Source organism: Heterocephalus glaber, unplaced genomic scaffold (genome assembly GCF_053883595.1).
Source record: "Heterocephalus glaber isolate CG9 unplaced genomic scaffold, H.glaber_assembly_v1.0 deba00001743, whole genome shotgun sequence".
Classification (NCBI taxonomy): Eukaryota; Metazoa; Chordata; class Mammalia; order Rodentia; family Bathyergidae; genus Heterocephalus; species Heterocephalus glaber.
The window spans coordinates 2,574,472-2,601,098 of NW_028258449.1; the positions used below are offsets into that span (position 1 = coordinate 2,574,472).

The 26,627-nt window shown below is 43.4% G+C and overlaps 1 protein-coding gene and 1 long non-coding RNA gene across 6 annotated transcripts in view; both read right to left on the reverse strand.

Moving 5' to 3' along the window:
- Positions 1-26,627, reverse strand: part of Plcl1 (phospholipase C like 1 (inactive)) — a 282,823-nt gene that overhangs the window by 245,738 nt on the left and 10,458 nt on the right. The gene's annotated exons all lie outside the window — the stretch shown is intronic.
- The window catches only part of LOC101699834 (uncharacterized), a 28,728-nt gene continuing 3,507 nt past the window's right edge, over positions 1,407-26,627 (reverse strand). The window contains exons 2-5 of one of the 4 annotated variants that reach the window (XR_002391478.2): positions 25,688-25,732; positions 2,661-2,900; positions 1,698-1,778; positions 1,407-1,597 (exon numbers count right to left, since the gene is read on the reverse strand). This is a non-coding gene — a long non-coding RNA (uncharacterized LOC101699834). Of the gene's footprint in view, positions 1,598-1,697; positions 1,779-2,660; positions 25,733-26,627 lie in introns of all 4 variants that reach the window. The other 3 variants (XR_002391479.2, XR_015447089.1, XR_001182771.3) reach the window with 3 other exon arrangements.

Genomic DNA, 26,627 nt, shown 5'->3' on the forward strand with positions numbered 1-26,627 from the left:
GTGATTTTAAAGAATAGTCCTAGACTTTTCATCTCCCCTGAATGCACAGAAATAAAAGCGAACAGTGAGCATATTAAGGACTTCCTGTCTTTCATCACTGCCGCACCATTCCAGATAAATAAGTAAGTGTTACAAGGCGGTAACACCTCATGTATGTCATTGATGACAACGGAGAGTCAACACGGTCACCCCCATCCCTGCGTCAGGATGGGCCAGGTGGCCGGGGCTCAGAGGCGCCATCTCCCGCTGGCCCCGAACCTCCCCATGCCACACAGCGGCGCACACAGAGACAAGCACACTGCCTGGGGTGACATCCAGCCCTTGTTCACAAGCCCTTACGTTCGTCCTCTCTCTAAACAACACAACCCACTCCATTCAAACATGGCCAGGGCCTGCTGTGACTCCATTCCCTGCACCTGCAAATACACAGCCAAGCAAAGGCCTCCGTCCTGTTCATGCGCAGGACGCTGAGTCATTTGGAAACTGCTCCACGTTCAGCTTTTTCGACAGACTGGAGCCACTGCTCTCGCAGTCCAGGCTCCTACAAACTCGGGGTTAATGTGTAACCATGAGATCGGGTAACAGCAGGGCCCTCTTCCCTCGTCTTGCCCAGGGCAGGATGAAAGGCCCAAAGCTGCCTGCTCCGTCTCCTCTGCCCGTGCCTGTTTCTGGAAGGAGGCTCTGTCCTCTCCCCAGCATCTCTGCTGCCGGCACCCGCACTCCCTACTTGTTGCTTCTGCTCTCTCCCATCACCTGTTCCCAGGCAACTTCACCGCCGAGACCCAGGTGCCACGCCTTCCGTCAGTCACCAGGTCCCACCTGCACTTCTCCAACCCAGTCAGCTCCCACCTCTCTCGGAACACACTCTCTCCCGGCCAGCCGCTCAGCACGTCTACCACCGCACAGCAGAAAAATCTCCAAGTTCTAGGGCGGCTACAGCTCGGCAGTCATCAGCCACTTCACCACCACAACGTCTTACTGAATTTTTGTTTTATTTTTTCTATGTAGAAAATCTCAAGTTTCTCAATCTCAGGTTTCCAGAAATCCTATCTTCATGCAACAAAAAATGCATTCCCGCTTGCCTAGCAAGCATGAGGTCCTGGGTTTGATCCCCAGCACCCCAAAACAAATTTTAAAAATGCCTTCACACACACAGATGTCAGGTAGGGAAAAATAAATGTCCTCTACTCACTTGTGTTAAATTGCTGGGGATATGTGAATTAAACTGACAAAAAGTCAAGTAGCAAGAAAAAAGACTTCATTTGCAATTCTAACCCCTCAAAGGGGTGGTTAGAATTTAGAACTTGCACACCTAATTTTGTAAGGGAAATGGTTCTCGTGGGAAAAACAAACAGATTTCCTTTGAAAAGACAAATAGGTTTTCATAGAGCAAGCAAGATAAAAACTCTTGGTGATGTTGGTTTATTCAGGTGCAAGGGAACTGTCTGTCTCCTTGGTGGCCACAAAATTCCCCTGGAGAGGCGGTCCACAGCAGCCGAGTTTCCCTGAAGCTGGTGCCTCTGATCAGGTAAGAGGAGTCCAGGACATCTTCTTTCTGCATCTACTGAACCTTACATGTCTTTCATGTCAACAGGATCTGTATTGGGGTTGGGGTGCAGGTCAGTAGTGGAGCACTCCCCTAGCAAGGCAGGACCCACGGTTCCTACCCCGAGCCACAAAGGAAGAAAACTTCATACCAGTCTAGTGTTCCAAGTCGGTTGCTGCTCAGGAGATGAACAGGTGGTCACAGTTCCTGAGTGGATGGTACAGCCTGTCCTCTACAGGTCAGAAGGGAAATGGAAAAAGGGCATAAAGTAACTCTCCTGGTGTGCACACAGCTTCCAGGTGTTCTCTTTACGAAACCCACCCTATCTTTAAGTACTACATAATCCTAATTTTTCTCACTCCAAGTATTACTAAACATTGTAAGTATTACTAAAATCTGTATGCTCCTATATGTATTCTGTATCCTCACAAACACATGCTCATATTTATTATACTTCTGGCAATCACTCACTTGAGATTCCCAAGAAAGAGCTACACCTCAAAGCATCCCTGCATTCTTTTTTTTTTTTTTGGTACCGGGGATTGAACTCAGATCCTTGCGCTTGCGCAGCAGGAGGCAAAACCATTGAGCTAAATACCCGGCCTCCTGCATTCTTTTTTGTTTTTCCCCCTGATACTAGGGATTAAACCCAGGGCCTTCACACACAGCTATATCCTTTTTTTATTTTGAGGCAAAGTCATGCAAAGTCACTAAGAAGTCCAGGCTGGGTTTGAACCTGGAATCCTTCTGCCTCAGACTCAGCGTGTGCCACCATATCTGGCTTCCTTGCATTCTCTGAGTTTGTATGTTTGGAAAGATGCTGTCTGAACTGAAAATGGCTTAACTACCTCGAGGCAAGAGGGAATGGGGTGAGACAAAGAGGGAGAGAATGAGAGCAGTGCTGCAGAACAAAGGGTTAGAGCCAAAGGGAACCCTAGAGAAAATCTGATTCAATCTTGTCACACTGATGAAGGGATTGCCAAACCACAGGGAGGTGACATTACTCACTCAAGTAACTGAGCCAGGCTTCCTGGCTGCCGTATATGTGCATGCACACATGTGTGAGTTCGTGTGTATGTGTGCATGCAGGTGCACCTGTGTGTGTGTGTGTTACCTCTTGTGTGTGCATTGCAACTTGTCCTCTGGCTATGGTGGCTGCGCTCGAGTGATCATCTACTGCTGCTTTAATCATCCATTGAGACCTCCTCGTGGTGCAGGCTCCACCTGGGGATGGGCTGAGGAACGGCCAGTTCTGTACTTGCTGAAGGAAGGAGATGTGTCCAGTCCTCCTGATCACGCCCTAAGCCCTCTGATTCCCTCCAAGTTTCTTCTCATCCCTCGCCAAGCCCCGGTACTGAATATTTCAAAAAAAGAATATTCAGAGGGGATTTGAAAAGACCACTCATGCTTTCATATTTCTCCAGATGTCTTGCTTTGAGTTTGTATTTCTTTTGTAATCAGAAAAAAGGCAATACTGATACATTTTTCATTTCCATTATTGCATGTCAACTGGACATCTCAAAATCAGTTTGATCATATAGATTGGTAAATGTACCTTTAAAATTCAAGGCAAAGATTAAGATCCCCAAAAGGCTATTTTCTCTTCTAGTATTATTCTGACGTGACCCTGAAGTGACACGTAGGACAGCATGCCCAGAGTGCTGCAAACCTTCTGCTCCTCCTCTGCTGCCCCTCCACCACCACCACTGACCTGGGGACAGGGGGAGGGGAAGACCAGGGTCACAATCTACAGGCTGTGGCCTCGGGAATGCAGCCTCACCAGCTTTTGACGCATGGATGCCTGAGCTACGCCTGGATGGGGCCCGCTGGAAGTCGGAGTGAAGGATGTCGGGACCCCAGGGCCTCCTCATCCAGGAGCACATGGCAGGCTGCAGTTGGGGAAAAGACTCTCCTCTCTACTCCCCAGGACTGCTCCCTCCCCTTACTTCCTTTCTTTATCCTTCTCTTCTCTCATTCCCTGCGATTTTCCCAGTAAAAGTCTCCTGAGGACGCCAACATCCAACCAATCTCCGGGCAGCAACACAGACACCTCAGGCTGATCTGAGCATCCCTCCTAGGAAGGGAAATCCTTGACCTCGTGTGTCTCCAAAGCCCCTGGTCTAGTTTGTCTTCCCAATCTGCCCCCTGAAGGGCCCCCTGGGGTAACGTGTCTGCAACGTGTTCCGTGTATTTTCCCACCCTCTCTTGTTGGTTCACAGTGGTCTCTCACAGCCGTCCCTCAGGAGTCCCTAACTCATGATGTGGCACTTACACCCCACACACCTCAGCCTCATCCTGACCCCAGGAGAAAGTGCATTTACACGTCAGAAGTCAACAAGCAAAGCTCTTAGGCTAGGATCCCAGTAGATAAACTACCTTCATTTTCCTTGTACAAAAACCTCTTTCTAAATCCTAGTGTTCCCTTTCACCAGATGAGTTGGATTTCTACATTTTCTGTACACTTTTCTTCAAATATCCCAGGCTCTGGCCCTGGCTCCTTGAATCACAACACAGTGGGGGACGAGTGCCAACCGCCTGCCCACGAGTCTGCCTGTCCCCAAACCCAGGGCTCCGCCTGCCTGATCCCAGGAGCCAACCCAGTTTCACCTGACTTAGAACTCACTGGTAAACTTTAGGGCGCTTGTGGGTTAATCAAAATCTGCCCACTCTGTTTTATGATATGGGTCCCAAATAGTTCAAATAACTTCAACACTAAAAAATCTGATTACAGTTTTATTTAATTTAGCTCTCTTTAGAGGTTTGGGTAGGGAAAATGTCTTAGATTGCACAGCTGGACTCTGACGCCAGCTACCTAGCAACTGTCAAAATACAAACCAAACCACAAAGGTGTTCGAAGCTGGGTGGTGAGAGCCTGCTCCACGAGAGACGCTGCCAACGCTCCCACCTGGCACAAGGCGCAGCCCTCGGCCTGGACATGGGAGCGGGCCGTGTTTGAGGCCTGCGAGGCTGAAGAATCCACCTCGAGCTACTCAGGATACAGCATAAATGCTAGCTGGAGCCAACACGTAGAATATCCACGTTTTGGCAAGAAGAGGAAAATTATTAACTCCAGTTCCTACAAAGGTCAGCATCAGCAGGGACATGGTCTACACCAAGATCCAAATATCCGTGTCCCTTGGGTGCTTAATCCCATTCTTGAGAATCATGCTGCAGAGTCTGTTTGGAAAGGGGTTAAGGTCATTTCTGACTGTGCAGCAGGAGATCTCAGCTACCTTTCTGCCTGCCAGAGGTGAAGTGAAAGCCATTCTCACTACGAAAATAAAAACATCCACCATGTGAAAGACCCGCTAGAACAGTTCACAGTGTCCGCCTCTGGGGTGCTGAGGACCTGGGGCTCTAGTATTCATTCTACACTCTTCTATTTTACATCGTTGTAACTTTCTGGCTCACTCGCTTGTTTTTACAGTACTAAAATAAGTACTAAGAAATAAAGTGACTTGAAGGGTGACCAGGTTTAAGATGAGATTATCTCCCCGGGCCGGGAATGGGAACATATTTACGGCAGAGCCTGCAGAAAAGCACAAGCTCCTCAGGCAAGCACTCCTCCCCCGCGTCCTTGCTGACCATATTTAAGAAATACAGCATTTTTCACCGAGACTCCTGAGAAAATAAACTGCAGTTCTATTTTGAGATTCAAAGTACATACCATTCAAGCAGAGTGAAGAATGCACACTGGTCCATGACCCAGCCCCACTACTTCATGGCCAGAAAATGTGGAAAAGAAACCCTGAATCTCACGTCTGCCACACAGCAGGCAATGCCCAGGCCTTTCCCTGAGGAACCCGAGTTGCCCTGCAGGGCTCTGCCCTCCACCAGGTGCCCTGGGCTCTGACACCTGTGCTGGTCCTCGCCTTCTACCCACTTATCCCAGTGCTCACGCTGCTCGCCTCTGACCCATGGCAAATTAAATTAGGAAGCAGTGACTGAATTGCCAGGCATTCCTCCATCACCGCGCTCGAGCACGCATGTGCGCGCGCACACACACACACACACACACACACACACACACACGCATGCATAAAGTGAGCTATTCTGCTTTCATTTTAGTCATCTTACAGGTCTTTTACATTTTGCTCTTTACTGGATTTAACTGCCCACCTCTCGAGGTCCAGGGGATTCCACCTTCTCACCCTTTCAGCCCCAGTACTCAGCACAGAGCAGGCCCTCCATAAATGGGTTTTCAGGTATGAAAGAATCCCACTCAGAATGGTTCCTACGCTGAGCTTTCTGAACACACTCTCCAGGTGCAGGGTGCTCGTTCCAGTCTTCGCTGTACACCCGCTCTCCAGACACGCTCACCCCATGCTTCTGCTCCCTGAGTCCTCTGCCCTACATCTCCCCACTCCCTCTCCATCCCTGCGGTACCCACTGTTTCATTCTTTATCTCTGTGAATTTGAGCTCTTTTTCCCCACATGTAGTGAGATCTTGGGTAGCACTTTTCTTTCTGGGCCTGGCTTATGTCACTCAGCATAACATTCTCCAGCTCCACCCATACTGTGACAAAAGGCTGAATAATAACCTATTCAATTGTTAAATAAGTACATTGTAGCTGCCCTTGATACAATATAACCATGTGAGATAACAGATATGTTAATGTTTCATTTTAGTATCTATTTTACTATCTATATAGCACCTTGTTGTAAACTTCAAGTATACACAATAAAATTTATTCTAAAAAACTACACTTCTGGTCATCCCAACATTCAGGGAGAAACTCAAATAGCAGCTCCTCTCCCACTATTAAGAGTTTTCCCTGGGCATTTGATTGGCCATTCCCTAATCTACACAGAGGCACTTAAAATATAACTTGTCTTCATAATTATAATGATTTGTGTATAAATCTAACTGTCCAGTCCTGATTGTTTCCTCTTAACTAATCTTTTAATTCCTGTTCCAAGGGCCATGTAGAGAACCAAGCATGGTGCTGCCGCCTGTAATTCCAGCATTCCCGAAGCTGAGGCAAGAAGATTGCAGAGAGTTCAAGGCCAGCCTGGGCAACATAGTGAGACCTTGTCTCAAAAAGACAAAATAATAATAATAATAAACCACAAAAAAGTGCCATGTAGACACATAATCCTTCAAATGGCTACAACAAAAAGGCACCCTTGCTGGAGAGGTAGAAAACATCACCACCTATGTATTATGAGGGAGTGGTACTCAGAATTTAAGGATGGAGCAGTAATGACAGATGTTTATCTAAAGGAAACTTGAGGGGCTTTTGGCTAATTTTTTTTTAGAAATCAAGTGTACAATATTTTTTGTTGTGCATATACATATCACATCTTTTTTTTTTTTTTTTTGGATATGGGTATAGAACTCAGGACCTTGCACTTCAGCACCACTGAGTTAAATCCCCAGCCCTACATCTTAATCCTTTTTTCTCCCTTTCCCTTCTTCTCCCTCCACCCCTAGGTCCCCTTTCCATCTACAAAGAGTCTACCTCCCTGTTTCCTACCATCTGCCTTTTATTTTGCTCTTTTATTCTTTTTTACAAGAACATCAAAGAAAGTATTTTTACAGGCCCTGTGCTACAGCACAAGGATCCAGTACACAAGAGGGAGCCCTCGTAGACCAAACCCAAGCAGCTCCTGGAAAGTGGCACTTATGTAGCAGCTTGCAGCCTGTTTCAGTAAGGGTGAGGGCCGAAACCAGGGGATCTTCCAGAAGGCTTGCCGTGAAAGCTGGGTATGCAAATAAGGGGCCCAGATCCCTCCCTTCCTGATCTGAGCTACTTCCAGGAACCCTCTCTGTTGTCTAAATTCTCATATAAGAGAAATTATGTAATATTTAACCTGCATCTGATTTATTTTGTTTAACATTATGGTCTCAAGGTGCATTCGTTTTCCTACAAATCACTCACATTTATCCTTTTTTATTGTACAGTATTACTCCATTGTGTATAAATATCACATTTTTTTGATCCATTCATTTGTTGATGGACATATAGTTCCTTTCCAAGATTTAGCTATTACGAGTTGTGTTGCTATAAGCATGGGTGTGCATGGATCACTGGAGACTTGGGTTGTAAACAACTGAGAAGTACTGCTTTGGCATTCTGTTGCCCAGAATACTAATTGAAATTTCCAAGAAAAGGCCTACCACATCCTCATTCCCTCTAATTCCACACCAGTGAATCTGTCTTTTCTCGCCAGGCTCCCTTACTTGCTCTTCCATGAACAAGGCTTCCACCCCTTCATGTCTAAAACCATTTTCTTTGTTCATTTATCTCATTTCTCACAGTTTCAAAGTCTAGCTCAAAACTGCTATCTCCCTTCCTAGTCTACTTATGGGAAAGGCTCTCTGGCCTTTTCTCCTACCCTTCCCCAACCAAACACACTTAGCAAACTTGTGCAAAACATTTACATTATCGTGCAAACTTTGGCTTATCATCCTCCTGAATAAAATATGTACTGATCCTCAAAGGTGGGAATCTGGAGCTCTTGTGTCATTTTCTTTCCTACATCTTGATTTCTTAAATCTTACTGATGTTCTAAAAATATTCATTGATTCATATCTGAAAACACAGCACTAAGGTTGGACAGATTAACCTACCATAACCTAAATACACAGCACCAAAGTACACAGCATCAAAATGCCATGATATCTGCCTTGAGATGAATCAAATGCAATATGCTTGCTATGGCTTGGGGATTAAGTGGCCCCTAAAGGTTCATATGCAAAGTCTCAGTCCCCATGGTAACAGTACTGAGAAGCCATGGGCCCTAACGAGGTGGCCCTAATGGGGGTCCTGGGTCTCTGAGAGGGCTTCCTCACAAGGGATCTTGGAGCCCACTGACAATATTAGACTTGAACTTCCAGAACCGTGAGCTAAGATAAACTCCTCTTCACTTCTTATGTAGTCTGTGTCAGGCAGTTTGTGACAGTGCCAGGAAACTGAGTAATCCAGTGCTGAAGTCTGATCGAGACACCCTGTACTGACAGGAAATCTCTGTCACTGGTTCTGTTCTTCTGAATGAACCACAGTCCATGACATCTAAATGACTTCCTAGGGGACATGCCGTAGGCGGCTGAACCCAAGAACTCTTGGTTGTTTTAATGAATACCATCTAAGAAGCGATGTGAACAGCACAGAGGGTTTACTCACAATAAACTGGGAGTTTCCAGACAATATTTACCTGAAAAGCCTTTCCAAAGGACTTCTGTTTTGAAATCACTGTATCCAGTAACTTTAGTTTAATCATAAGGTCTTAGAGCTTATATTAAAAATCCTTGGCATAATTTCCATGGAGTAGATTAAATTGATGGAAATGATGACTAGCTTAAATAACACACACACAAACATAATCTTAGACATTTTTATACTTAGTCTTTCAAACTCCAGCCACAGTATTAATGGATTGTTTAAAATGCACAATATGGGATATTTACTCAAAGGAATACTAAGACTATAAAGATAAACGCACTTGCTTCACACATAGTCATGGGTCCAGCTCACAAGTATTGTGCTGAGGGCTAGAGGACAGGTAAAAGAATGCAACCAACATGATGCCGTGACACCAAAGTCACAACATTGTCCGTCAGACTAACTCACAGCACCAGAAGGCAGGAAGGGGCAGAGGCTGAGTGGGTCGGGCGCCCCTGCGCTGTCATCTTGGCCACCCTGCACCCACAAAGCTGCACGCGGGGTGCTCCGTCTGTGCTTGGGATTCTCTTTGTGACCTTCTATGTGCTTCCGTCATGATCACCCTGTGCCCCAGCTCAGTCCCCGCTTCCGCCCTCCAAATTTGGTCCCTCTCATTAGCCTCCTAGGCACCTCATTCTCAAAAGACTAGTCTGAGCTCAGCCTTCACAGGACAGTGCAATAGAGAAGTTGGTATCGGAAGATTTATTTTCCATCCTTAGGGAATAAACTTTCAATCTAATGGAATGGAGAAGAAAAGCATGAACTTTCTCTCTCATTACCTAACAAATATTTACTGAACACTGCTTATACTATGGATAAGACATCGTACACAGCAATGTAGGCAAACTGGGAGCCGCTTGCACCTTTAGGGAAACATTACACCTAAGAAAAGGAGCACGCGCGCCCACGGCACACTGTCTTCACGCGGGGGACGTCCAGAGTGATGCGGCAGTCTACAGAAAAGAGGCCTGTGCAGCGGTGACGACAAGGTCACTTTGATTAGCAACTGACCTGAGCCCTGAGGGAGGCAGGAGGCGCAGTGGGAGGAGAGGTGTGTGGCAAACACCCGACCACGCCGGCGGGCGGATGGCCCTTCCCAGCGCCCCAGGCCCTGCTGGCCACTGTGACCCCTCGCTGAGCTCATCCTGATGCCCCGCTCGGAGTCCTTCCCTATACACAACTCCCAGGACGTGCCCGGTCCATCGGAGCCGCCACTTACGACGGGGTCTCCCCCCCACCTCGCCCCAGGTAAACACACGGATAAATAAGCTAACGTGGGAAAAGAAAGACAGCCTGGCAGGGAGAGAGAAGCCTACAACGAGAAATGGAGTATAGATATGGATATTTACGTTAAAGCGAAATCACAGGGCGCCCTGAATGCTAGGATGAAACACATTCAGCTGAGTTCCTGTTTCCTTAGTGTTTAGCACATACAGCTCAGTGTTGACTGTCACCTGGGTGTGCACACGTGCGTGTGCATGTGTGTGTGAAATGAAAAGGCTCCGCTCACACCTCTCTCCATCAAGAGAGAAAACTAGAGTCAAGAAAGAGTGTGGCAGTGCCGGGAAGGCAGAGATGGAATGAGGGAGGGCGCAGGAGCTAATGGGCTGGAAGAAGACAGAGGCCCTGAGAAAGCAGGGACCACAACAGGTCACCGGTGAAGTGCAGGGCCATTAACAGTGAGGGACGGTGCACAGATATGAGAGACTCGGAGCTTGCAATTCTGAAGGTGGAACATTAGTTTCCACAGACTACGAACTTCCTGGAGCGACAGTGTCCAGAGGTGCTGAGATGGAACGTGGACAGTTATCATTCATGTCGAGAAGACCAGACATATGTGAGGTCATTAACATGAAGGCTGAGATAGACATTGGATGAGCAGGAGGGGATAAAAATGACCACTGGGGATGCATTCAGGGGACAGGTAGGCTACAGTTACAGTGAAAAGACTGAAGAAAGATAAAAGAAAAGGTGAAGATGTGGGGGGGATTTAGCTATGCTGTTAACCAACAAAAGTGGCCAGGCATGGTGACACATGCCTATACCCCCAGCATTTGGGAGCCAGAGGCAGGAAGATCACCTTGAGCTCCAGGCCAGCCAGAACTACACAGTGAGAACCTGTCTCAAAAAAAAAAAAAAATTGAACAAGAGTTTCCCAGGGCAGTCTCAGCTCCCATGAGGCCAAACGGTACCTCCTGGGTTCAGTACGGTTCACTACCCCCAAGCTATTTTAATAACACGTGCCTTAGCATTCTAGATGGCTCCTCCCCAGGGGGAAGAGCAAGCTGTCCCATGGGTCTCCAACAGGGCTGCGCTAATGCACTTAGCAACACACCATCTTCCCAGTCAATCAGGAAGCTCACGGTTCGCAAAAGCAACACCATGTCTGCTTTTTTTGCTTTTCCTTCAAATCAATAAGAATTCAGAGGAAAAGTTATCCTTAAAGTTTCTTACAAACTAAATATATCCTCACCATTTGATCCAGCAGCTACGCTTCTTGGTATTTACCCAAATGAATTACAAACTGTGTCCGCACAAATGTTCACAGCAGTTTTCTTCATTGAGAAGTGTCCAAGATGTCTCTCAGCATATAGTGGATAAACAACCTGTATGTAGTACATCTACATAATGGGATGTTATTCAGTGATAAAAAGAGATGAATAAACTATTATGCCACAAAAAGACATGGAGGAATATTAAATGCAAATTGCGAAGTGAAAGAAAGCAGTTTGAAAAGGCTACATTGTACAATTCCAACTATATGTCATTCTGGAAAAAGGCAAAACTATGTAGACATTTGAAAAAAAAACACAGCAGCAACCAGAGGCTTGGAGGAAGGAAAGAAAAAGACAGACAATGCACAGGGGACTTTTAGGGAAGTGAAGCTATTTCAGTATGATACTACAATGCTGTATATATGTCATTATACATTTGTCCAAACCCACAGAATGGACAACAAAAAGTGAATTTCAGGCCAGGCGTGCTGGTGCACACCTGTGATCCCAGCACTCAGGAAGCAAGGCAGGGGGATCAATGGAGTTCGAGGCCAGCCTGGGCTTCATAGTGGGTTAAAGACTAGTCTGAACTACATAGCGAGGCCCTGTCTCAAAACAACAACAACAGAGTGAACTTCGGAGTAGACTATGGACTTCAATTAGTAATGTACTGATATTGGCTCATCTGTTATTACAAACGTACCACATCAGTGTAAGATATTAATTATAAGAGAAATTGGGAAAGGGGGTAAGGGGTACAAGGGAATTCTACATACTTTCTGCTCACATTTTCAGTAAACCTAAAGCTGTCCTTTAAAGAAAGTATTCATTTACAAAACATTATTCCTTAGGGCCGGGGATTTAGCTCAGTGGTTCCGCCGCCTGCCTCACAAGTGTAAGGTCCCGAGTTCGATCCCCGGTACCAAAAAAAAACCCCAAAAAACACGTTATCCCTGAGATGCTGACATCGAACTACTTTATAGGAGTTTCTTTCTTATTTTAATCAAATTTTGAAATCTATTTCTGTGGCAGTAGTGGGCAGCTTATTCCATTATCGCCCCAAAAAAGATTATCACATCTGTTTATTCAAGTGGTGAAGCAGCAGAGCATCTCCTCCAGCTTATAAAATCGAGCCAACAGCTCCAGAAGCAAGGCAGCACATTCTGGTCCCTGGGCTTCACACATGACGATCACTGCGCCACACAACACTGTAATATCCACAGCCTGGACATGACCTCTGCCCTGTCCTTCCTGGGCACACATCTCGGGAGAGTTTACTCATCCTGTCCGTCGCACCAAGGGTAGTGCTGAGAGTCAGATCTGCCCATCCCTCAAGACTTGGGTGAAACAAAATAGCTGAGCCCAAACCTCTCGTACCTCAGTCTTCCCATCCCACAGCACCAAAAGCCAGGCATCCTGACAAGGTGGGCTTCTGTGGAAGGGAACGGGCCGTGAAAACACTCAAATTCAGACGAGTCTATCAAGTCTCCTGTGGTTTGTGTAGACAGACTTGGAAAACTGACAGTACCGGAATTACTGCCTCACCAAAGAGGAGACTATTTGTATTTTGATCAACACAGCTTTACAAAGCCTCTGAAGATGAAGTCCCTGACTGGCAGATGTGGGGAAAGTAGTCTGAGTGCAAAAGAGCTGCCAGAGAAGAGGAAGCAGCCATCTTTCATTGCTTTTCTTTTTCAAGCCCTGCTTCAGAAATCCTGCCAAGTTCCAAGGTGAAATAAGGAAATTTCCCTTCCTCTACAGCCAACTATTTCATTTACCCTTCTTAAGATACATTCTTTCCTTGGAAACCCAGAGCCTCTTGTTTTTAGAGGCGACCTTGCACTTTCTGCCATACTACTCTGTACACAAGGGAACAGCTTTACACTGCCAGGTTTAAACAGTTCTCATAGAGAAGAAAAACAAATTCAGTCTGAATTTCTGTTTACATTTATTTTCCTAGAATTCATCTCTAATGGGTATTTCTAGTTGTGCTCTCCCAAGGTTAAAACCACAAGAGAAATGTAAAGACAGATTTGGAACATACTCATGTAGTCTTTAAGAAAAGAATGTATGGGTAATTTTCCTGAATAGTCTAACTGGCTTTAAGGACTCTCTGGAGAAATAAAAAATAAAACTTGTTTCTTTAAATGATGTTTTATTCCATCAAACACTTTTCTTGCACTGCAGATTAAAATGGCTTCTTAGAATTATTACTTAAGAGCGTAAGTTTGACATGAATGTGGGTCTGGAATATTTCTAAAGAGTGTTTTCAAAGTTTTTATAAAACCACTCTGTACACAGTTGACAGGGAGATAACAAATAAAAGTCTTGTGAAATGCTTTTTTTTTAAGGTTTTAGGTAGAATTGAGAACACTGCTTTTCAAACTTTGATGTGAGAAGAAATAATGTGGTATTAAATTCTTCTTTATAAAAGCTGACAACATCAGGGACTCAAAAACCAAATAGAGTGGGCACCCCCAGAAGTACCTTTCCCACTGAAATGTGTCCACAGTAAGTGAGGTGTTCCTCTTTACAGTTTCAAGATAAAATAGGGTCCTAAGAGAACGGTCAAATGGGCCTCTTCCAGTGAATTGGGAGAGAATCTGGCATGACTCAGGTGGCCTGGAACCACTGGGCCTACCGTGTGTCAGCATGATGGCCACTGTCTGACTCATAACCCTCGACAAGCCTGGGTAGGACCAGGCGGTTCCTCCCTGCTGGCTCCCCTGCCCGTGGAGAGCAGGACCAATACTATAACATCCCACTGATGCCCACCCCTTAAAAACCAACATATGCCTACGACATCCATGCCTGTGCTTCCTCCAGTGTTCCCAAGCCTGTATCCTAATGGTGCAAAGGACTCAGCATACGTGGACGGCCTTTAAGACTTTTTCAATCCATGACTTTTTTGCTAAAAGAAACTGAAAGTAGGTTGCACGTTCTTTGTGATCTGATGCTTTTCAAGTCAGACGGTCATGTTTCTTGAAAATCCCAGCTTCATCCTTCTCTAACGCTGAAACTAAGGAAATAACCACTCTACATTTTTCAGCCACTATGGAGTAAAACATAAATATTAGCAATGAAAACTATTAGATGTCTGATGAGTGTTTAGTTGATTGACTGGTTTATGTGCCTTTTTTGGAGAAGCAAAAGCAGACTGCCAGGGACCCTCCTATCTAAGTGAGGAAGGCAAGGGGCAGTCGGTCATACCGTCCTCTTGAGATGATCGACTAGCACCACCTGGACCATTGGAATCCAAAAGAATTCACAGCTCAGTGTGGGCTTCTTCAGAACCTCGCTGCCTCTGTCACACTCAGGGCGGATGCTAGGTGTGTTCATCCTTAACTCAACCTATCTATTTCAGCTATGGAGGAAAGAAACCTTACACGTCACACACAAATTCAAAATTAGCAAACAGGTGAACTCAATTTATGAATGACTTTTGTTCTTAAAAATAAACAAGTATTATAGCAGTACTCGAAAAATAGAATTGGAAAACGGAGCCTCCACTCTGGAACAGAAACACTGCTACTGTTTTCCTTCCCTGGCAATGTAAGTGGCAGGATATTCTGGCTAGATCCATGTCTTCCTCCACTTCCAATACAGACCAAATGATTCCTGATAATTAAGGACTGCCATCGCTTTTGGAATAAAGTCCTACAACTTTTCCGGAAACCTCATTTTGCCTAGCACTGTTGCGCTCTGTGTACTTAACCAGCCATCCACTCAGTTCATCCAGTGCGCATCCTCCAGACATTGTGGCATCCTTTCCACCAGCCCCTCCCAGTCTTGGCTCTCTGTGCCTCAGTCTTCAATTTCCATCCTTAGTGCAGCCAAGCTGGACCTTTGGCATTCATCCATCTGAAGGAAGTGGTGAAGATATGTGGCCTGAAGTTGACTGAGCTCCACAACTTGATGTTATGGCTTAGATCTGGATGCCCCCCAAAAGTCTCGTGTAGCTAGGAACAGGGTTTTGGGGTGACTGGATCATGGACACGCTCTCCTCCTCAGTGGGTTAGTGCACCGATAAATTCATAGCTGAATGTACCATTTGGAGGTGGGGCCTGGGTGGAGGTGGTGACTGGGGGTGTGGCCAGGAAGGGTATATTCTAGTCCCTGGCTCCTCCTCTCTGCTTCCCCTCCACCACATCCTTCCAGCATTCCCTTCCTGCCTTGGAGCCATGGACTGGACCACAGAAGGAACTCTCTGAAACCAGGAGCCAAAACAAACCTCTACTTCAAGTCACAGGTGTTGGGAATTCTGCCCCAGAGACAGAAAAGTGACTGATACACAATTCCAATATAGTCCTGTTGTTCTTCTAGCTTTAAGAACCCAGTGATTTTGAGAACAAAGCTGAGCAGGTAGAGAAAACAGAAAGACACAGCAACTGAGAACTATCATTATACTTGGTCACTTTCTCAAACATTTAAAATACACTTCTTGTTTAAGGAGCAAGAGTTGTAAATTGTGCCATCACGCTACTTGTCCTCATTACTGTCTGTGTACAGTACCTTTTATGTTCAGTAGCACTCCTGTCTTTTGTCCTGAGACTCAGGACCCCATTAAATGTGTCTGTCCCACCCTTATGTCACACACAACACAGCCACCGCCTAACTCACCACCGGGCTCCTGGAGCTCCTGCCCCAGCGCACAAAGGGCTGTAGCCTTACATTTCAGGCACAGGCAAGCTCTGCACCAAGGGGCCGGAATTCCTTCAGGAAAGACACCGTGATATGGACTCTTTCAAATCCCTCACAGAAACTAATCCCTAACACCTGACTGTAAGAAAGTGCTCGGTAAATCCTTTTTCAATAGATAAGTCAAAATAATTAAATATGAAAGTCAACATAGGAATTTAACTAATTTGCACAACTTGTTTATTTGGGTGGTTTAACATACTCTTTGATTCATAGAATACAGAAAACCTTCAACCAGAGCCAAGAAAAATTAGGCAAACTTAAGTCAAATTTCGTATTATTTCTTCTTTATACTCTAGGGTGGAAGTAACAGTGAATGTGATGAAATAACATGAACATTTGTAAACATACAAATAAGCTAATTTGAATAGGAAAATTAGAAAATGTTTAAAAAAAAAAAACACTGGCCAAAAATTAAATTCACAAGTTAAATCACTAGTTTTCTTTTGGCAATAGCAAGGGGGAAAATAATCGTTTCTGTAGAGATACCAAACCACTGTTTAAACTTGAGTTTATAAAATGCAATATTTATAATTTCTACATTCCAAGGTAAAAAAAAAATTTCATTTGTAACATATTGCAGACCAACTTGGGAAATAGGTAGATTTGAATTCACAATGACCTGCTCCTAACCTCTAGTAGGTTCACTGGCTCCTACAGAAACCATTAAAAGTTTGTCTAACAGAAAAAATGAGCTTATATTTGGAGAATATTCTATATTTAAAATAATATCATTTACTCAGTGCCTGTTGTCAGCCATGTGCTTTACACATCGCATCTCATCCTCCCAGTAGCACGATAAATTTCTAGTTCTCTCTCAGAGGTGAGAAACTGATTGCAAACTGGAAAATGGCAGAAAGGGTTTGACTCCGGTTGCATTTTCCCCACTTTATCATACTGCCCATTTAATAGTGGGTACTGGTTTTAGCACCACTAAAAATGACCTTCACAAATTCATGGAGACAGAAGTGGGAAACTGCCAGAGATGAGGTAGGCAGGCAGATAAGATGAGTTATGCAAAGCTTTGTTCCATGTGGAATGATTAAAATAAGTGCAGTTATTTTTTTTTTCTTTCTTCTTCTGTGGTCTAGTCATCATTGGCCAAAGTGGAGTTACTTAATGAATACAGAGTTTCAGTGTGAAATGATAACAATCTACATGGAGATGTACAGTGGGATTGGCTGAACGACAGCGTGACAGTGCTTAATGCCACTAAAGTGTACACTTGAAATGGTTAGGATGATCCAGGTGTGGAGCACACCTATAATCCCACAACCTGAGAGCCTAAGGCAGGAGGATCACAAGTTCAAGTCCAGCCTGGACAACTTAGAGACTTAGCAAGACCCTGTTTCCAAATAAAAAGGGCTAGGGATATAATAACTCAGTGAAAAGGCCCTGTGTTCCATCCCCAGTACTGTAAAAAAAGAAAAAAGTTAAAATGATAAATTTTATGTTATTTACATTTTATCACAATTTTCAAATGGCCTTCAGTGTACCCATTTATTTTCCTACAAATTTCATAATTTTAATATAAAATTCAGACGACTTTAAAATCGATTACATAATTACCATTGTGAGAAATTTCAAGAACATTTGAAGTTACAGACCAGAAACAGTGGTAAATATTTTTTAAATGTATCATGGTACTTGATACTTTTTCATGCCATTCACTAGGATCTCATTAGATTCTTTCAATGGGTTTTTTTCTTCCCAAATTAAAAAAAAAATGTAGATTACAGGACAAACTGAAATCCATTTATTTCTAAAGTCAACTATCAGTATGTTTAATTAATTAGTAAATATACCCTTGCCTTCTTTCTAAATCACTCCTATTAGCTGAATTTTCTTAATCAAAGTGTTCCTTCTGTTTTTGTTTTTGTTTTTTCCCCAGTACTGAAGATTGAACCCAAAGCCCAGGGACTGAGCTACATTCCTAGCCCTCTTTTTTATTTTTTATTTTGTGATGAAGTCTTTCCATGTCACTAGTTACTCAGCCTGAGCTGGAACTTCCAATCCTCCTGCCTCAGCCTCCTAGAGGGCTGGGATTGCAGGCAGGTGTCACCATGCCCAGCTACTTTTATACTCTTGAATGTTCTAGGCTGGTATTATTGGCTGTTCCTATGAGGAGAGCATCTACTAGAGCAGAAAAGATGGAAAGATGCCTTTAAAAATCAAAGCCATTTCAACCTTTCTCAAGAGTGCATTTCTAACCCAGCGAGGAAGTGATGTTTTCATCTTTACATTTGAGAGATTCCAGTTTCAAGGGTTTTCTGTTACTTCAATTTTATGCATCTATGTGTATAAATGAATGAATGCAGGTCATGAATTACTGTAAGAGTTCATATGTAACAACTACCTAATTATTAATGGGAGTGAAGTCGTAAGGGAACCACTAGAAGTCCTGGGAAAGAAACAGTTCCCACAGGCATCCAAAGAGCGGCGGATGACTGATGGCCACAGAGACAGGGCAGGACCGACAGGGGGCGCAAGTGTGTCCACAAAGCACACTCCTTCCCGGATGGCATGACACCGGCGAAGCCATTCAGTCTTAACAAGAAAATTAAAAGCAAATCACTATTAACCATGCAGCAAACAAAAACATTTAATTAAATGAATGAACACCACTTAAAATAGAATGACAAAAAATCTACATGTTCTTCAAAAATTTCCAAGTCAAAAATACTTAATTTTAGCAAAGCAAAAAAAAATCTCTGTATTAACTAAGCTAAGTTCTTAAAGTAAAAAATGTCTTTTGATGATTTTAATGATGCAAAACTTTAAAACAGTACGGGGTACAATAGTGTGAGCTATCAGGATTACTTTGGCTTTGACTAAACACAAGCACCAGGGTGTGAGAGGTGGCGAGGAAAGCATGCCTTTGAGGATGAGGTCCTGGGTTCAGGTCCCAGCTCCAGATCTGACCTAACAGCTGGCTGATCAAGATAGTCTTCATTTGATTCTGGAAGAGCTTTAGGAGAATATTCTGCTCCACTAGTAAAATTGGTCCCTTTACTGTTATTTATATTCTACCTAATCACTTACAGCCACGGTTGCCAGAGCTAACAAATAAAAATACAGGATACACAGTTAAATTTGAACTTTAGACAAATAATGAGTAACACTTCCTAGCACATATTTACACTAAAAACTAGGGACTGTTTGTTGAAAACACAAGTGTATGCATCCCGTATTCTGTCTGGCCTCCCCACCTCCAGGGCTCTGCTAATGGTGGACTTACTGGTTCTGCCTCTTCTGTTTGGTAAGCACACACTAACACTCGCAGCAGAAGTCATGCTCTGTGCTACATGGCACGGAATTACACAATCAGCAGGCAGTTCATGGAAAGGACTGTTACGGGTTTACTAGGATTCCTAACTTTTGAAAGAAAGCAGTAACCATTTATGGAATTGTTTTAGGACAGTTAAAGACACTCTGCTTTCATTTGTTCTTGATGTGCTTCTTAAGGGGACATAAAAGCTTCAGTATCTGCTTTTACCCAAATGGCAGTGATTAGAATAATCGACTACAGGGTTATGTATACAGTTATGAAACTGATCACAGCCATCAGTTTTCTCCCATACGAGAGCACTTCCCCTGGCTACACAGATAGTTTTATAGAGTAACCCTTGATTCTGTCATTTTTAAAAGATTTGATCTAACTTTCCAAATTATCATTACAGAATGTTTTTTCAAAATCCATGCTTTTGATTTTTAATTACAATTATCCAAGAATAAAATTTTTCTAAATTCTGAGAGATAATAATTCTACTTAAATATACTGAAATATCAAAAAATTAAAACTTTGAATTCAATTTAAAAGCACAAAGAAAATAAATACAATTCTCTGTGCTTTTCTACTGTCAGTAAAACTTAAAGTTTGAACTCAAAGTGATCCTGATCATCAAAACATCTCAACAGTGTAGGGGTCCTCTGGGTAGCACTATACTACTCCAAAGCTGTCTGATAGCAGTTGTAAGAGGGAAAAAACAAAGCAGAGTTAATAGGAGCATGAGTGAAATACTGACTCTTTTCACAAGATCTATTTACTCCAAACTAATGATAATAGATCTGTGAACCCAAATAATAATGACATAATATTAAATTCTATCTCCTCCTTTATAAAAAGACACATGTGCTAATTTGCAAGAGTAGGGAACATAGATTTTTGGCCATGTAAAGATAAAGATCAGGGCTGGGGATTTAGCTCAGTGGTGCCTCGCCTGCCTCGAAAGCACAAGGTCCTGAGTTCAATCCCCAGAACCAAAAAAAAAAAAAAAAAAAGATAAAGATCAGAAAGCTAAAACAGAAAACACAGCTCCATTCCCTATGACTCATCATATTCCACTGACTGAAAATCACAATTTAAGGAAATTCTGCAGCCAGCTCGACACCTAACAACAGCGCCGTGCCCACTGGGGGCAGGTCAGAAAACAATGTAAATCTTGAAAAGTGAGTATCTGGTGACTTTTCTAATCTAGATCATATCTCAGGAAATGATAAACTTTAGATTCAACAAAGCCCTTTTTTGAGTGCTACAATGAACTGTTTTTCAAAAGCAACACCAAAATTATTTTTCAAAAGTTTAATGGATTGAATACCTTCTTCAATCCATTATGATACCCAGTTAGTTGCCAGAACCTGCATTATAGGATATCCTCCTGTTAGCTTGAACCTCTCTGCTCTCCAATCCCTCCTTTTGTAACGTTCCTGAAAACATCTCTCGCCTCTCAACAGTGCCACTTTCTGAGAAGGACATTGAGAAAAATGAGAATAGTTAACCCATGGTGAGCAGCTACAGGCGGGGCACTGTGCCTTCCTACAGAATCAGCACTCAGGATGGACACAGTCCTAGGGGGTGAGAAGTCATCAAAGAGTTTTAAGCAGGGAAATGGTGCTGTAACTTCTGCCACTGAGGAGCAACACTCAAGCTGTTATTCCAGACAATGGGTTAAGAAAAAGAAAGTGGCGGGAAGCAGAAGGACCAGTCAGGAAGATGCTGTGGTGATAGAGGCCAAGCACAGAAGTAGGCTGGACCAGCTGGGTGTGGCGGCGCACGCCTGTAATCCCAGCACTCGGGAGGCTGAGGCAGGAGAATCACTGCAAGTTCGAGGCCAGCTTGGGCTACATTGTGAGTTCAGGGACAGCCTGAATTACAAAGGGAGACCGTGCCTCAAAAAAAAAAAACAACAACAAAAAGAAGAAGTAGGCTGGACCAGAGTAGCAAGGAGAACTACTCAGGAGGTAGAACCCAGAGAACATGGGGACAGAGTCCATATGACAGGAGGACCAATGGTGGCATCCAGATGGCTGGCAACAGGAACTGGGTGGCAGTGCTATTGATGAGATGAAGAACAAGAAGCAAAGAAGATACAGGGACTTGGAAATACTCAGGGCTCATTTTCAAGAGACATCTCTTCTAAAATCATGCCAGAGTCTGTTTTCCAGGTAGGTCTTATTTCCAGGGAAACGCGGCAATTATATGGTACTGAGTATACAGTATTCGTTCATTCAGCATTTTTAAGCACACATTTTTGGAGCTCAGACATGTATCTCTGTTACAGCACTTATTTTTTATCTGGGATAATAGTCTTAATATATTGGGTATGGAGTATTTCTGTCAACTTTGAATCACTATATTGCAAAACAATCTCGTCACAAATATTAGAACCATCAATGAACATGTAAGTGAGTGATCAGTCATTATAAGCAATTTTGCCAAAAAGCGTACTCCACGAAAAAGAGATTGATTTGAGCTGCCAAGTAGGCTGTTAGCAGAGTTGAATTTCAATGCCCTTGGCTCCACAACAGAGATATTAAGCATTTATTTATAGATTTAATATAAAATATTGACTAATGAGAGACAAACCCACATTCTCCTCACTCTGGCATACGTATGACTTAATATCAACACAATTTTCAACATCTGAATGAGAGTCAAAACCCATCAGAACTGAGAAAGTCCTTTAGACAGAATTACCAATTGCACTGTCTTCATGTTAGTCATCTCACGGGAAGAGGTACAGGTTAGCGACAGAAGGGCACACATGAACTTAAGCCACTACAGGCCCGGCTTCTTCAGACAACTGAAGGTGACCTGACTGAATATTTACACCACACCTGGCTAAGAGATATTCATAGGCAATAACGCTAATACACTGCCCTGAGGCTCAGTGAGGGGCCATCGGGAGGAAACACTGCCCACAACTACCAGCTGAGTACATGAGCCCTGCCGTGAAACCTTACAGAATCACAGCCTTCGCAGTGCTGGCCAATGGGCAGTATTTTTATAGGAGGAGCTGTTAGGTAAATGGATCTCAGAGTCTTCTTCTTTTCACCTCAAAGACACCTCAAAAACTATTTCTCCACAGTCACACTGCATTCTTTATCCCAAAGCTTCATGCAAAATCACAGGACAGGCGTTACGCTTTCATTGTACCAAAGAAGAAACAAGCTCAGAAACATTTTCAAGCACAGTTAGTAAGTAGCAATGATGAGACTGTGTGTCCTTTTGCCTGCCCAAGCTGTCTCCCGGGGACTGAAGTTTCTGAGAGGGTAAGTGAGCCACCTGAGGGCGGAGGACATTAATCCAGGCCAGCAAGCCATCGGCACAGCAAAGGGGAATGATTCATTGTGGGCCAGCTGCAGGGGTAGGCAGGGGGAGGCCTCGGACAACAGACCAGAGGCACCTCGATTCTCAACAGCCTCGGTTAAAAAGGCTGCGGGACACAAAGAGAGATGGCATTGCCCTTAACCACGTTATTACGTATAATAAGCTGAGTGATGGCTGCCAATTTTATGGTTCACTCCTAACTCTAAGGATTTATTTTAAGATCAATCATTATTTATCTAAGGCCTCTGTCTTTACAGCACCTCAGATGCTGTGCTTGGAAGGACCACAAAACCAAGCAGTCTGAAGAGATTTGGCTTTTGTGGACTTTACAGCTAACAAGAAAAATAGAATCTTAAACATGCTGAAAACCTGAGCCTGAGTCAACATGATTTTTTTAATACCTAAGTTTTCGTTCACATTTTTGCATATAGCCACACATTTTACCAAAATGTCTATAATTCAGAGCGAGGAAAGGAGTCCGAAGTCATTAGTTGGAAGAGGCCTTTTGTTCAATAAAAAGCAAAATTCAAAACTGCAATTGAGTTAGTTGTAAGATGAAAATGCTTCAGCTAAATTAACAAGGAGGTTCTTGGACACTTTTACTAAGTTTTAAGTGTCCCTTATGGCTGAGAGAGTGGCAGGTGAGGATTATGGGAGCTTTTCTAAAATTTCAATCAACTTGAAGCAAAGAAGAAAAACATGACACACTTTTCATTCAGATGAATGATCAAAGCTGAGCACAGCACAGTGTAAAATATACAAGTACTTAAAAATCATTTGCCAAACTAAATGGAATTACAATAAATGCACATACACTTCATGCCTTTCCTCTACAATTTGAGGAAGTTGGAAACCACCTTTGAACAAACTCGACCCTTCAGTAAAGACTGTACAGTTGTTTGTCAAGAAGCAGAGAGTGTGGGGCCCGGGATTTAGCTCAGTGATTCCGGTGCCTGCCTTGCAAGTGCAAGGTCCCAAGTTCTCTCCCCAGTACCAAAAAAAAAGAAAAAGAAGCAGAGAGTGTAACAGGTACCAATATGGTTGAATGGTTACAAAATTTTCTTGGAAGGAACGGAAAGCTTTCTTTTTCAATGGCAATGACTATCTAAAACAACTCCAATTTTCTGGGCTTTTTCTTTGTAATGTTTGAGAAATCAGAGAAAAACCATGACAACCAATTCCTATAGCTGCAAAGACCTCGAACAGATGCCCCAGAGGGTGACCACCTCCACCAGCCAGGCTGCAGCTAACAGCTAACGGACAGTTCGCTGTGTCTCACAGGTAACACTGTGCCTAAAGCCCTCCATAGACAAACTCTTCAGAATTATTTTTTACTTCTTTTTCCTTTTTATTAGTACACGCTTGCAGCCCATCATTTTAGATTCCTTGTGTGGAGTTGGCGCCTGTGCATAACACAGCTTTATTCGTTTTCTCCTCCCCTTCCTCACTGCTCCCTCCACCTCAATCCCCTTTCTCACTTGAGGAAGATCTATCTCCCTATTTCGTATTATTTTATTTGCTCATCTTAACTCTGAAAAGTCTTGATGTTTCTTCCTTCAAAACAGTTTTCACATTTTACCTTTTCTGTTTCCAAATAATAATAATTACCATTTCCTGGCTGCCTGCTGTGTGCCAACAACATAGCAAAGGCACCCTACATGAAGTCCTTCACCTGATCCTCCCAACAACCCCACAAGGTGGGTTCAGCTACAGAGCTGAAGCTGAGGCTCAAAGAGATCCAATGACCTGCGCAGTATCACACAGCCAGGTGAGGACTCCAACTCTAATAGTGCAATCCTGGGGTCTTTCGTAGCAGTGCTATCCCACCTCTTGGACTTAACACCTAATTCTAGAAACTTCTAGGCATTCTCCTAATCTTTAATTTATCTAATGTTTCTCAAAGTTAAGAAAGTCTTTCTTAACTATTATTTTAATAGTGAATTTCCCATTCCAGAAAAATTACACTGGTCTCACACATCATATTGTTGATAATCAATCAACAATCGACATGTTCGTCTCTGTGATGAACCCGGAGAGCATTCAGTAAGCAACAGGGGTTATCACTGTGGAGTGTGGGAAAAGACACCCACGGAACTCCCTTACATATGCCAAGTGCTGTCACATGAACTTCAACCTACACTTTATGACTCCCAAAGGTAGAAACAGGACTGAGTAGGCATTGTGTCACAGGAGAACTTGATTTAGGCTCAACATATGAAATTTTTCAGACAATGAAAGCAGCCTGAAAATGGAACTGGCTCCCTCAGGAGAGACGGAGCTCCCTGCTAAATGGAGGCCAATTGCAGACATCTAAAGGCTTCCTGCGCTGGTGTAGTTAATCCCAAAGGGCCTGCAAAGGGTCTCCTGAGAGTTGACCACTGATTCTTACACACAGCAGGCGGCACACAGTAGTCACTCGGGACATCCCATGTTGTCCTTGTTTGGGGTTTCTTTGTAATCCAAGTCAAGGTAAAGAGTGCAGTCCCTATTTGGGTGGCATAATTTTGAAACAGGACTTAGTAGCACATGAGCCACGTTCTGGTCAACTGCCCTAACCAGATCAAGCATATGAACACCAAACCATTAAGGGATAACATTTGATAACTCATTCCCCAAGTCAACAATCTATCCTAAACTCTACAGTGGGGCGTGGCCATGTGAGTAATGGACCAATGGGGTATGTGCAACTCACAAGCCACTTTGGCACTTTCTTTTCCTACTTATAAGGGAGGAGGGAGATACAGTGGAGTTGGGCCAGTTTCACAAAGGAACATCCCAAGAAATGCCCCATCCCCAAAAAAACAAAAGGACCTGGATCCCTGAATTGCTTTTCAGAGCAGAGCCACCTACCTGTTTTGGAATAACTCTCCCAATATGAACCACTGGATGTTAGGATCTCTCTGTTAGAGCTATGTAAACTTCTAACAAATTCAATCTTTTTTTTTTGGTACCGGGGATCAAACTCAGGTCCTTGCGCTTGAGCAGCAGGTGGCGAAACCACTGAGCTAAATCCCTGGCCCCAACAAATTCAATCTATATAAAAAATCCCTTCATGTCCAAACCTCAGAGACTCATGTGTAAATATTCTCAGCTAAATTTCATCTGTAATAAAGATTTTATGAAAGGCTAAATTCAGATGTAGATTAAGCTAACAACCTAAAGCAAACAATACCTTTGAGGGCAAGGGTGCCACCACCAATGGTGCACTTCCCGAAAGCTGGAAAGAGAACAGAAGGAAAAGATACAAATGATAAGAAAAAAGGCACCTGAAGAAAATGACAAAGATGGTCCCTCGAGGGTCGAAGCACCAAGACCCTTACAGGAATAAGAAACATAACCTGTCTTAATCACCCATAAAATGTATGAGTCATGTTCAACTGTAAAGAACTAAATATCAAAATGTAAACTACTAGTAAGACACTGAAAGATTTAAAATAATCAGATAAACACAGTTAAGCTTTATGTCCAGTGCAATGCTCTTGTACCCTGTATAAAAGCAATTTTTTAAAAAGATAATAAGGTATCGGGCACAGTAAACCACAGTTGGTTTTCTCCAGATTTTTCATTAAGTTCAGAACAGCAAAAGTATCCTGTGCAGAATTTTCATTTCATATAAATAAAAACCTAATGTCTACATCCTAGGATTCCAACTTTTTATCTTATTTAATGCCACCTAGTCCACTATATTCTCAGCTGAACATATCCAATGGCAGTGCAGAGTACTGTTTTCCCTTTTGGCTTTTAAGAAGGTTTGCACATGGACAACCATTCCACAAGTTGGTCTCATTACCCTTAAAGCCAAATAGCAACTAATTCTCTGGAATGTGAGCTCACACAGAAATGACAGCTTTTATGCAGGCCGCACTGAGGACACTGGGCTTTATCTTGTTTTAATATCTTACATTACCATGAGAATGCATACAGGGTCCACAAGAATGACCCCAAAGCTGTGAGACAAATGCATGTTGTTTTAAGGCACTAAGTTTTACAGGGATGAATTACAGCAGTAATAGAAAACTAATCCTTAGCGTTTCTGACATGCAGGTTTTCAAGAGTGAGAAATCCAAACCCCAAATCCAGGAGTTATGTCTCAGACTCATGGCTGTTTCCCA